Source organism: Mirounga angustirostris, unplaced genomic scaffold (genome assembly GCF_029215605.1).
Source record: "Mirounga angustirostris isolate CCGP_5_RB_7025 unplaced genomic scaffold, mMirAng1.0.hap1 SCAF_3, whole genome shotgun sequence".
Taxonomy (NCBI): domain Eukaryota; kingdom Metazoa; phylum Chordata; class Mammalia; order Carnivora; family Phocidae; genus Mirounga; species Mirounga angustirostris.
Genome location: NW_026991711.1, coordinates 80832927 through 80843453, shown reverse-complemented (window position 1 = coordinate 80843453; position 10527 = coordinate 80832927). Strand labels below are relative to the sequence as shown.

Below are 10527 nucleotides of genomic sequence, written 5' to 3'. Positions count from 1 at the left end.
CCCCAGTATCCTCATCTGAAAAGCTAGTGTTAGTCGTATAGGTCCCAACACACAGCATGAGCCCAGATGTCATGAGCATTATTTCACCGATCTTGCCATTGACTCACCTGCACTGAGGGCGCCTAGCAGAAGGGCCAGGGCCATCCAGAGCCCAGGCTGCAGCATGCTGGAGCAGTGACAGGGAAAGCCTGGGGCCAGAGAGTGTGCCGGATCCCTGGCCTGTCCAGGCTAGAGCATGTGACCTACATTGCTGTAACCTGGCCCTCTGCAGCTGCCTTGGACCAGACCCAGTACACCCCCCACTACAGTCCCCTGGGAAACGTGGCCTCCCTGAGAGCATCGGAGGAAGACAGACAGGATGTTTTCTTTGTTCAGCTCTCCTGTCCTTCCAGATGACAGCTGAGAAGAGCCAGACTGCCAGGCTCTGGTGCCCTTACCAGCTGCGGGATCCTACAAATAACTTAGTCTTCTTCTGTCTCAATTTCTCCTCTTTAAAACTGAGGCAGCCAGAGCACCTACCTCCTGGGATTGTGGGAGAGCTAAAGGAGTTTCAGGCATCCTCAGAGCAGTGCCTGCATACACATGCTCAGCATCATTCCTAATTCATGGTTTAATTTGCTGAGCACGTATTGAGAGCTCACAGTTTGTCTGGCAGCATACAAAGGGCAGAGGAGTGAAAATCCTGGCTCATGTCCTTAGGGTTTAGCTTAAAGGCTATGAGATTAGCCCACAGGGAGCAATTCTAAACCCAATCATCCATAAACCAGTTAGCACTATGTGGCCTAACGTGGGCCAGATTTCATTTGTTTTTCTCAGGAGCTCTGAGAGAGATGGAATCTTTGTGCGTGTGGTGGGAACAGTGACTTGCTTGAGGTGGTCCACTGGGTTAAGTGACAGAAGCTGGTCTGTGTGGGCCAAAGCCCATGCCAAGTCAGCCCTCTGCCCATGGTGAAGTCTGTGGTTCTCATGACCCCAGGGGACCACCTGGACATGGCCTTTATTTACCCAGAGTTGGCCCCTCCAAGGGGCTGGGACACCAGTGACTGGATGGTGGGGGCTGGAGCTCTGCCGCTTGGGTTTTGCTCTTGGAGGATGCTTCTCAGGTCTAAAGTGTTATGAGGTCAGTGATGATGGTGGGTGTGATGTGGAGTGTAATTAAAGCCATCAGATTTGAGAGGGACTCAGAGCCCTCCATGCCTTGGATATGCCCACCTGTCCCACCTCTGTTGTATGACCCTCCCTCATCCCTGTGCCCAGTCACAAGGCCATCTTTCTGTTCTTAAGGACCATTTCAGATTTCTGTTTAAGTGTTACCTCCTCCCCGTCTATCCAATCACTCTCCTGCCCTGTTTTTTTTTTAAATTTTATTTGTTTGTTTGTTTGTTTGTTTGTTTGTTTGTTTGTTTATTTATTTATTTATTTATTTATTTATGCACGGAGGCTGATGTGGAGCTTGATCTCATGAACCTGAGATCATGACCTGAGCTGAAATCAAGAGTAAGATGCTTAACCAATTGAGCCACCCAGGAGCCCCTCACACTGCCCTGTTTTAATTCTCTGATTTGCACTTAGTGCCATTGGTATTTATCTTATTTGTTTGTTCACAGATTGTTGGTGTCTCCTCAGCAAACTCTAAGGCCATGAGAGCAGGGACCTGGTTGGTCTCTTCCTCTGTGGTCTTGGTGTCCAGCACAGTGCCTGGCATGTAGTGGGTACTTTGTAAGTCCTTGAGAAGGGGCGAAGGATTGAGAGGTGCCCCTGCTCAGCATCTCTGTTAACTGCAGAAGTGGTTAAGTGGTGGTGATGGGGATCCTAGGGCCCCTTTTCTCTCCAGCTTGCCCCACAGGCAGCCCCTGAGGCTCCCTGTACAAACTGAAGAGCACAAAGAGCACAGTTTAAGAACTACTAATCTGGTTCAACTTCCTCATTTTCTGAAGGGTAAAGGCACAGAGAGGTGAGAAAATGGGCCCAGTGAGATGCAGGCTTAGAAGAAAGCTGAGTCCCCTGACCTTGACCTGAGGCTCTTTCTACTGCCCTCAATCACAAACCCAGATGGGTGCTGCCCACATTCATCTTAAATCAACTATGTGGTCTGGGGCTACCTTTGGGTCAGCTGTACCCATACCTGCCCCAGTCTCCAGTTCCCAGAGAGAAGCCTGATATAAGCCCCAATCCCAGTCTTCTTCAGGAATATACTCTAAAAGGCATCCTGGGTGAAGAATAAGGCTGCAAGGCCCCCCAGAAGACCCAGTCTCTGCCCAGGTGATCAGTGTGGCCCTTTCTGCTGTATGTCCAAGTTGACTTTTCTCAAAGGAACCACAGTGCATCCATTTCCTTCTACTTTGTGAAAAATTCCTGGGAACTTGTGTAATCTTCTTTTATTAAAGAGAAGAATTACCACTTAAAACTCAGTCAGCATAGTGCAAAGAGAAGCCAAGTTACATCTGCCAAGGTGTGAACACCTGGGGGGCATGTGTGTGTGTGTGTGGGGGGGGGGTTCACCAAAGAGCAAAGCTCTAAGAGAACAAAAAACCCAACCAGCTTTCCCATCAAAACCTCAACGATATGGAGCTTTTCAGGCTCCTCTTCTGAAACTCAGACCTGGCCTATCACTCAGGCCTCTCCCAGATTCCAGAGAAGGGCAGCTGGGGCTGTGGGCAGCCAGCCAACTGTGTCTTCAAATTCCCTTTTAATCTCTCTCAGTTGCCAGCTTCATTTAATGAAATCTGGCTCCCATTCCACACATAGGGAGAAAAGTAGAAAACTTCTGGCAGATTTTCTGGGATGGATGACTTTTTGTTATGGTAACTGCTCTGTTGACTCCAGAACTTCTGAACTTGGTGAACCTAGGAAGCAGCAGCCCAGCTTCTTTCTGTGTTCCTGGTAGGTGGGCCCTGATGCCAGAGGGGGACAGTGAAGATAGAAGGACCTTGACTGTTTCAGGTCACAGTGCCATGATGATGATGGTGATAATACCTGATAGTAATGGTGATGGAGATAGTGATGATAGTGATGATGATGGTGGTGAGGGTGGGGATGATGATGGTGATGGTGATGATGATGGTGATGATGATGATGATGGTGGTGGTGATGATGATGGTGATGGTGATGATGATGGTGATGATGATGATGATGGTGATGATGATGATGATGGTGATGATGATGATGATGGTGGTGGTGATGATGATGGTGATGGTGATGATGATGGTGATGATGATGATGATGCTGATGATGATGATGATGGTGGTGGTGGTGATGATGGTGATGATGATGATGATGGTGATGATGATGGTGGTGGTGGTGATGATGGTGATGGTGATGATGATGGTGGTGGTGGTGGTGGTGGTGATGATGATGATGATGGTGGTGGTGGTGGTGGTGGTGATGTTGGTGATGGTGGTGGTGGTGGTGATGCTGCTGCAGGCCATGGGGACAGGGATCTGGGACTACTCACTGCTCCCGGCCCAACCACAGTCGATGAAGTCTTGCTCTGCGTGGCCCAAGCTGTTCCCTCCACAGGCCCTACCAGTCACCCCCTGGCCTCCTCACCCCAGCATCTCTCTCGTTCTACTTCCCCCTCTGCCTCTCCCCCCTACTTCTTCTCTTTCCTCTCTCATAAATAAATAAAATCCCCCCGAAAAGTAAAAGATTGAGCATGAAGGTGGACATTTTGAGCCTTTTAGACCTGGCTAGGAACACTCTCCTGTATGTATATCTTTGTCACCTTCCCCCTTGTGCTCATGGCTGCAGAGGTACATGACCTCCCAGGGAGGGAGAAGGCCCACGGTGCAGGGACTCTGGGGTCCTGAGTGACCACAGGAAGGCGTTCCATCTCCCATCTGAACAGCCACTCAGCGCTGTCATGTGGGGGAATCCATGGTGACATGCTACCGAACTTGGGGAGATACTTGGTAATTCAGCATAATGAAATATACCTGCTAAATGTTGAAATCACCAAGTTAACCTCAATAGTTATCAGCCTAGTAGCTTTAAAAATGACCAAAGGGGCACCTGGCTTCCTCAGTCAGTGGGACACGTGGCGCTGGATCTCGGGGTGGTGAGTTTGAGCCCCACATCGAACACAGAGTTTACTGAAAACACAAAACAAAAGGAAAAAAGCCCTTCCAAAGGGCCCAAATCAATTAGGCTCCAACAATTGAGCTGGTCGGTGGTGGGATGGATCCTCTGGCCTGTTCATCAGCCGCTGTGCCCTGAGCACTCAGATGAGGCAGGTGCTTCTCAGCCACCCGGGTTCTCCCTCTAGGAGCTCAGGGTCTAGAGAGAAGATGGACAAACATGAATGAAAAACGTGAATGAAAAGAGCAGTTGCTCCATAGGAAGAGAGCAGGGGCGACAGCTGGGTCCCGAGCTCCGGCAGGTGAGGGGTCTGACAAGGCCGTGCTCAGGTGACATTGAGATTTCCTGAGGCAGGCCAAGGAGACACCCCAGCACAAATCCAAGTATATGCAGCCAGCAGAGGGCACCACGCTGCAGAGGAGTGGAGGCCCAAGTTGATGTTGTCAGAGTGGAGGTTAGAAAGGAGGCCAGGGTGGCTGGAGGAAGCTGAGGAGGAGAGCAGAGAGGGAGAGGAGGAGGGGCAGGGCCTGGGGCAGGTGGACATTCTCAGCGCCCTGCTCCTAGTGCTGGGTCACACCACATCTCCCCACACTCGGTGGCTTCGCCCACAAACACTCACTGGGGCACAGTCTCCGGGGATCAGGACCGCAGCAGTGCTCAGCTGGTGGCTCCTACCAGAGCCTCTCAGGAGGTTGGGGCTGTTGACAACACCAAGGCAGGACCTGCTTCACTTAGAACCCGAGCTCACTTAGGGGTGTGGCAGGATTCAGTCCATCTCGAAGGCCTGAGTTCTTCTGTCTGTTGTTGGCCCTTGGTGCTAGGCCACGTGCACATGCCTGTGTCATGGTTCCACAGAGGGGCTTGTTCCCCAGTGTGGGGATCTGAGAGAACACGGGTCAGGGTCAGCACGGGGCCGGGCACGGAGCTTTTCTAACCGAATCTCGGAAGGGGCTTTGGGTCGTGTTGCCATGTTCTGTGGAATGGAAGTGAATCACTACGTCCAGATCACACTCCAGGGGAGGGGGTTACACAAGGATGTGTACACAGGAGTTGGGGATCGGCGGGAGCCCCTGAGGGGAGAAGGGGAAGACCCCTGCCGGGTCAGTGCCTTGCCCAGGATCAAGGACTTGTAGGAAGGCTGGACCAGGCACGAACCCAGATCTTTGAATGTCCTCAAAGTTGGGGCCCTGGATGCACCTCATCATTCAGTGGGGGCTCTGGAAAAGGTCGTGTTGAAGTAAGTGGCTACAGACATGGAGATGGTGTGGGGGTGAGGGTGAGCATTGATATCCTACAGGAGGCATTCCAGCACGTTCTTGTCTGAGGAGGAGCCAGGTCACGGCAACCCACGGAGTGGCCCCCCATCCACATCACACCCATTGGAAAGGAGGTAATGGCTCGCAGCACAGGACAGGCAGACTCTAGGGGTAAGGGTGGATTCTGACCTTCAAGGGCCAAGGCTCCACCGCCTTCTTTAGGGTTTGCTCTGGAAATTAGGAAGCCTAAGATCTTGGGAAGCTATTGCCCATCCCTCTGTCGGAGGGGCTGCCCTCTTCTGGGTCTCCAGAGTGTGAGCCCTGGTGTACACACGTGCACAACATGCTGAGCGTCCACCTGCTCACACGCACACGCGCACACACACACACACACACACACCAGTAGGGACTGTGGGGTGGAATCTGACCAGTAGCGGACTCAGAGAAGGTTAGAAGAGGAAGAAAATGTGGTTGGAGGTATTTCCTACATGGGACACCACTCCTCCAGTTTCATAGATATCATCCCACATATGCCTGGGACGTCTGGAGGAAGTCCGTGCTGGAATACTGTGCACTGGACAGACCAGGCACAGACCATCCCTGACAAGCACAGTGGCTTAGGCAGGGTCAGACCAGGTAAGAGTGGAGAGTTGTGTCTGACGCCGGGTGTGTTTCCAAGCTGGGGCCCTGGCTGCACCCAGACCTTGCCTGCGGGCTGTGGTGAGGGGTGCACTGTGTCACTGGGCACAGATGTGGCCTTGCATGCAGACCGGGGATGAGCAGCCGGCAGCCCAGAGCACTGTTGGTGGGGGTGTCAATCCAGGAGTGGACCCAGGTAGGGGATCCCAGGCAGTGAAGTCACTTCCTTGACCACAGACCCCAACAGAACTTGGAAGCCCCGTGACCAGGCACCCACATTCTACTGTAGTCCCGTATCAGGGTCACTTGACTGGAGACATCCGATCGTGAAAGATGTTCTCTTGTTGCTTGCCTACTTCCCGGGGCTCTGGCTTCCAGAAACCCCAGGGTAAGGGCTTTTTCACCTGCTGCAGACATTGGCTCAAGGCTCGCCCCCGCTGCCTCAGGGCGTTTGGCACGAGGGGCCATAAGGTAATACAGAGAAGGCCGGGCCAGGCCAAGCCACCTCCCTGAGCCACCCCAGGGCAGCCCCATCCCCTCCTCTTGACTTTCCGGGAAGGAGGGATGTGTGGGGAGGTCCTGCCCCTGGGCTGGAGGACGTCACAGGGCAGCGGATGCCCTGGCGGTGCCTTCATGTTCACACCGACGTCATGGTGGATGGGGGTGGGGGGGGCGGGCGATGAGGATCCCTGAGGGCCTCTCACCTGTGCCAGAGTGAATCCAAGGCCCTGAGGCTGTGTCACGTTTCTCTCCGCGGTGGAGGGCTGTGCATCCTGTGGTGTGGTGTGTGTGTGGAGTGGAGTCCCTGGGTCCGAGGCCCAGCAAAGGTAGCCGCACAGGGCTCTGAGGCCTCGTGCCTGGCTGCCTGGCACTGTCTCGACAGAGCTCCCGACAGGAGACGGGGCAGGAGCTGGACGATGAGGGCCTCCGCGCTCCCTCCGTGAAGGACAGGAAGGTGCCCCGCACTGGCAACAGAGTCCAGCGCTGGCTCAGGGTGAGTGCAGGTGCTGGGCTGACCCACCCCCCAGGGCCCCGATGCAGCAAAAGGGCCTCAGGTCCCAGAAGCCAGCCTGCTACTGCCCTGGGGTCCCTCCCACAGTCCTGCTCCATCTGAATCTGCATCCTCATCTCCTCCCCAAACTTGCCCTCAGGGCCCTGCCCCTGCCTGGGCCAGATGCACCGTCATTGTCCACGTATTTGTAGGAATATCAGAAAAGAGACTTGAAACCATGTCTCATCCCATTCAGCTAGAATCGTCTTGCACTTTGCTATGCATTTTGCTAACTAGTCCTCCGGGTGTCCCCTTTGGCCTAACAGTCCTTCCCCATCTTCTCCAATCTTGCACATGATCATGGTGAGTTGGGAGAGTTTTCCCCAAAGGGACATGGGGCTCATGGTACTATGTCTCCTGCTTTGCCCTTTGGTTGTGAAAGTCCACATCCCTGGGGCCCCTACAGGGTCAGGATCAGGGGCCATTGTACAACATTCCAGAAGGCAACAGCCACTGAGGCCTTGACTGATGCAGGGCTTTGATGGGACTCCCCTCTGTGGCCAACTCAGAGTGCTGCACTAAACATCCTACATGCCCTACTATCCTGAGCCCTCTCACCTAAGAAAACGTGTCTGTGCTCTCATGTCAAGAATGGGGTATGTTGTCAGAGATCACGGGATCGGTGCCCTTCATGCGGGGAGGTGGTGTCCATACTCAGCTAACAAGCTGACCTGACATAAAACATGTTCCGACATCATCGACTTCAATTCCTTGTATGGATGCCAAGGACCTTTTTTCTTTTTCCTGAAAGACTTAGTGATTGGTCGATTGATTGACTGATTTGAGGGAGAGGCAGTGGGAGAGTGGGGAGAAGCAGAGGAGAGACAGACTCCTCAAGCAGACTCTGCCCCTAAGTACGGAGCCCTACGAGGAGCTCGATCTCAAGACATTGAGATCGTGACTGAGCCAAAACCAAGAGTCTTAGGATTAACCCAATGAACCACCCAGGCACCTCATTGTTTTTTCTACTATGGGCCCTCTTGTCCCACCTGTTGCCATAAGTCATTGAGATCTTGGGGATTTGGTCTGTGCTCCCACCCCCAACCCTCCTGGTGGCTACAGAGCTGAGTGCATGTCTCCTCCGTTTCACCTCAGGATAAAAACGGCTCAGCCACAGAGAGGAAGGAGACCCGCGTGCTCTGGACCAACCAGGCTGACCTGCTGGAGATGCCAATACCACCTGGTGCCCGCCTTCGTAGGCAGAGACCTCAGCCACATCTCCACATTCCTAGGCACGTACACAGCTTTTGCCACCACCCCGAAGTGCTGGACCTCTTCTTTACAACGTGAGCACCCTGCCCCTCCACAGCCCAGTGAGATCTGGCCACCGCCTGGTTGTGAGTCTTGGGAATGTCACCAAACTTCCTCGAGCCTCGCTTTGCTCCTCTGACTGGGGCAGACTTATTATAGGGACTCGGTGGTGTCCTTTAGGGAAAGTACACCTGGGGGCCTGGGCCTGCAGAAAGGCCTGCTAGAGGGGCTGTGGTTGTGCTCATTTATCATTGTCCTGCTCCTCACGAGGAATCCTCTGCCTCATCCCTCACTGTCACTATGGTCTCGAGCTGGGCTGTTTTGCCATTTGAAAGGGAGATTTGAGACTCCCTCTGGGGTCCGTGTCCTGGGTGAAACCAGAGCAGGGATGCCTGGGGCTGAGCAGGGGGCCCAGGCCCACTCAGATATCTGGGATGGGGTGGTTGGGGCCCTTCCATTCATCAAGCATTCAGGAAGCCCCACTCAGTGCAGGCGCTTCCCTAGGAGCTGACTGACCCCTGCACAGAGCAGACAGCGCCCCAGGGCTCCAGACTAGTCGGGGGTCAGACAGTGACGCTAGACATGATGAGAAGTGGCGTCCACAGGACATTTCATGTGGTGCCCCTCTGGCCTCCTCTAGATATGGGGGCATTCCCTCTACTTCGGATGAGCTCGGCGGAGGCCTGGAGCAGCGGAACATGTGAGTGAGCTTCGGCTACTGCAGGAGGGAATTCCCTCCCCAGGAGGGCAGCGAGGGGACTGTGAGATGGGGGGCTGCTGGGCCCTCATCCCACACATCTGCGGCTCCTGTTTTAGGAATCTGGGAAAAAGGGGAGCTGTGGGTGGGCTGTGGGCACTGTGGGAGAGCAGAGGGGGCTGGAGGACAGCTTCAGCCCCTAAGAGAGTCAATGCCCATCCCTGCCCCCTCCCAGCCCTGTCTCTACCCCACTCCCGGGACCCACAACAAGGAGTGTGGGGCCATGACACTCAGCGATCTGGTGGAACCTGGACACTGGGTGCTCAGCAGGTGCTCAGGAGACCCAGTGAGAGCTCAGGGACAGACGTCCCCCACCCTGTGGGAGATGAGTGTGAGTGGAAAGAGACCCACTCATGGCACCTAGTGAATGAGGCAGCATTAGGCACCGGAGGTAAAGCTGGAGGTATTGGGAGGGTCCTGGGAAGGCCTGGCACGAGACAGAGTCCCTTTGCTCCCTCCTTGGCTGGATATTCACAGAGCAGTGATGTGTGCAGTGAGGGCAATGAACAGGCCCGACACCGCCCCTCCCTGGCCACATGCAGTTGAATCCAAGTGGCAAGTGGGCAAGGACACAGACTGACGAGTGTGCCCGGACTCCCCCAACAAGGACAGAAATGGCCACACCATTGATCAAGGGCTCCCCCTCACAAAGGCTTTTGGCAGCCTGTCCTCTGTGACCAGGCCTGTGTCAGACAGTCCTTCCAGATCACAGGTGGACAAGGAGTAGGCCCGGTCTCTGACATTCAGGGGTTCCCTGGGACATCTGTGTGGGAGGGTGCTTTGTCCTCTGACTCCCTGCCTACCTGTCTGTCCCCAGGGCCATCTCCTCCATCCTGGGCACATGGCTGGACCAATATCGCCAGGATTTTTTCCAGCCCCCAGACTTTCCCTGCCTGAACGTGCTGCTCAAGTACATGGGCCTCCATATGCCAGGCTCGGACCTGGAACGCCGTGCCCAGCGTCTGCTGTCACAGCTGCAAAGCCTGGAGCCCCCGGAGCCAGAGGCTGGGGGTGAGGAGGGCCGGGGGTGCCTGGCGAGGGCCCGTGGAGGGGACCGGGCGGGCCACGCAGAGCAAGCCTCCATAGAGTGCGGTTGGGCCGGGAGCAGTGCGTAGTCCCAGATCCCTGTCCCCATGGCCTGCCGTCCGGGGAGACCTCCCAGGGATCGGATCCTGGCCTCAGACAGCACTGAGCGGGGGGAAAAGTTTCCTTCACTTAGGAGGGACGTGGGAAGCCCATCAGGCCGACGATACTTTCTCTTCTTGGAGCTACAGCACCGGCCCCGGAGCGAGATCCGGAAGGAGCGCAAGAACTGGGCCCAGCTCCCGCTGTGGCCCCTGCTGTCGCCTCAGAGCCCCCGCGGGCCGAGCCCGTCCCTGCTGCGGGGGCTCAGCCACTAGGGAGAGCAGGGGCGCAGGTGCTAGTCAGAGCGCTCGTTCACACTCCTCCGCTGGAAGAGCCACCCGCACCGATGCCCGACGCGGAGGTCGAGCAGG

The 10527-nt window shown here is 55.1% G+C and overlaps 1 long non-coding RNA gene across 1 annotated transcript; it reads left to right on the top strand.

Moving 5' to 3' along the window:
* Positions 1-8148: 8148 nt before the first annotated feature.
* On the top strand, positions 8149-10263 carry LOC135363757 (uncharacterized). The gene is made up of 3 exons (XR_010409815.1): positions 8149-8255; positions 8915-8974; positions 9849-10263. It is a non-coding gene; the product is annotated as an uncharacterized LOC135363757 (long non-coding RNA).
* The last annotated feature ends 264 nt before the right edge of the window (positions 10264-10527 follow it).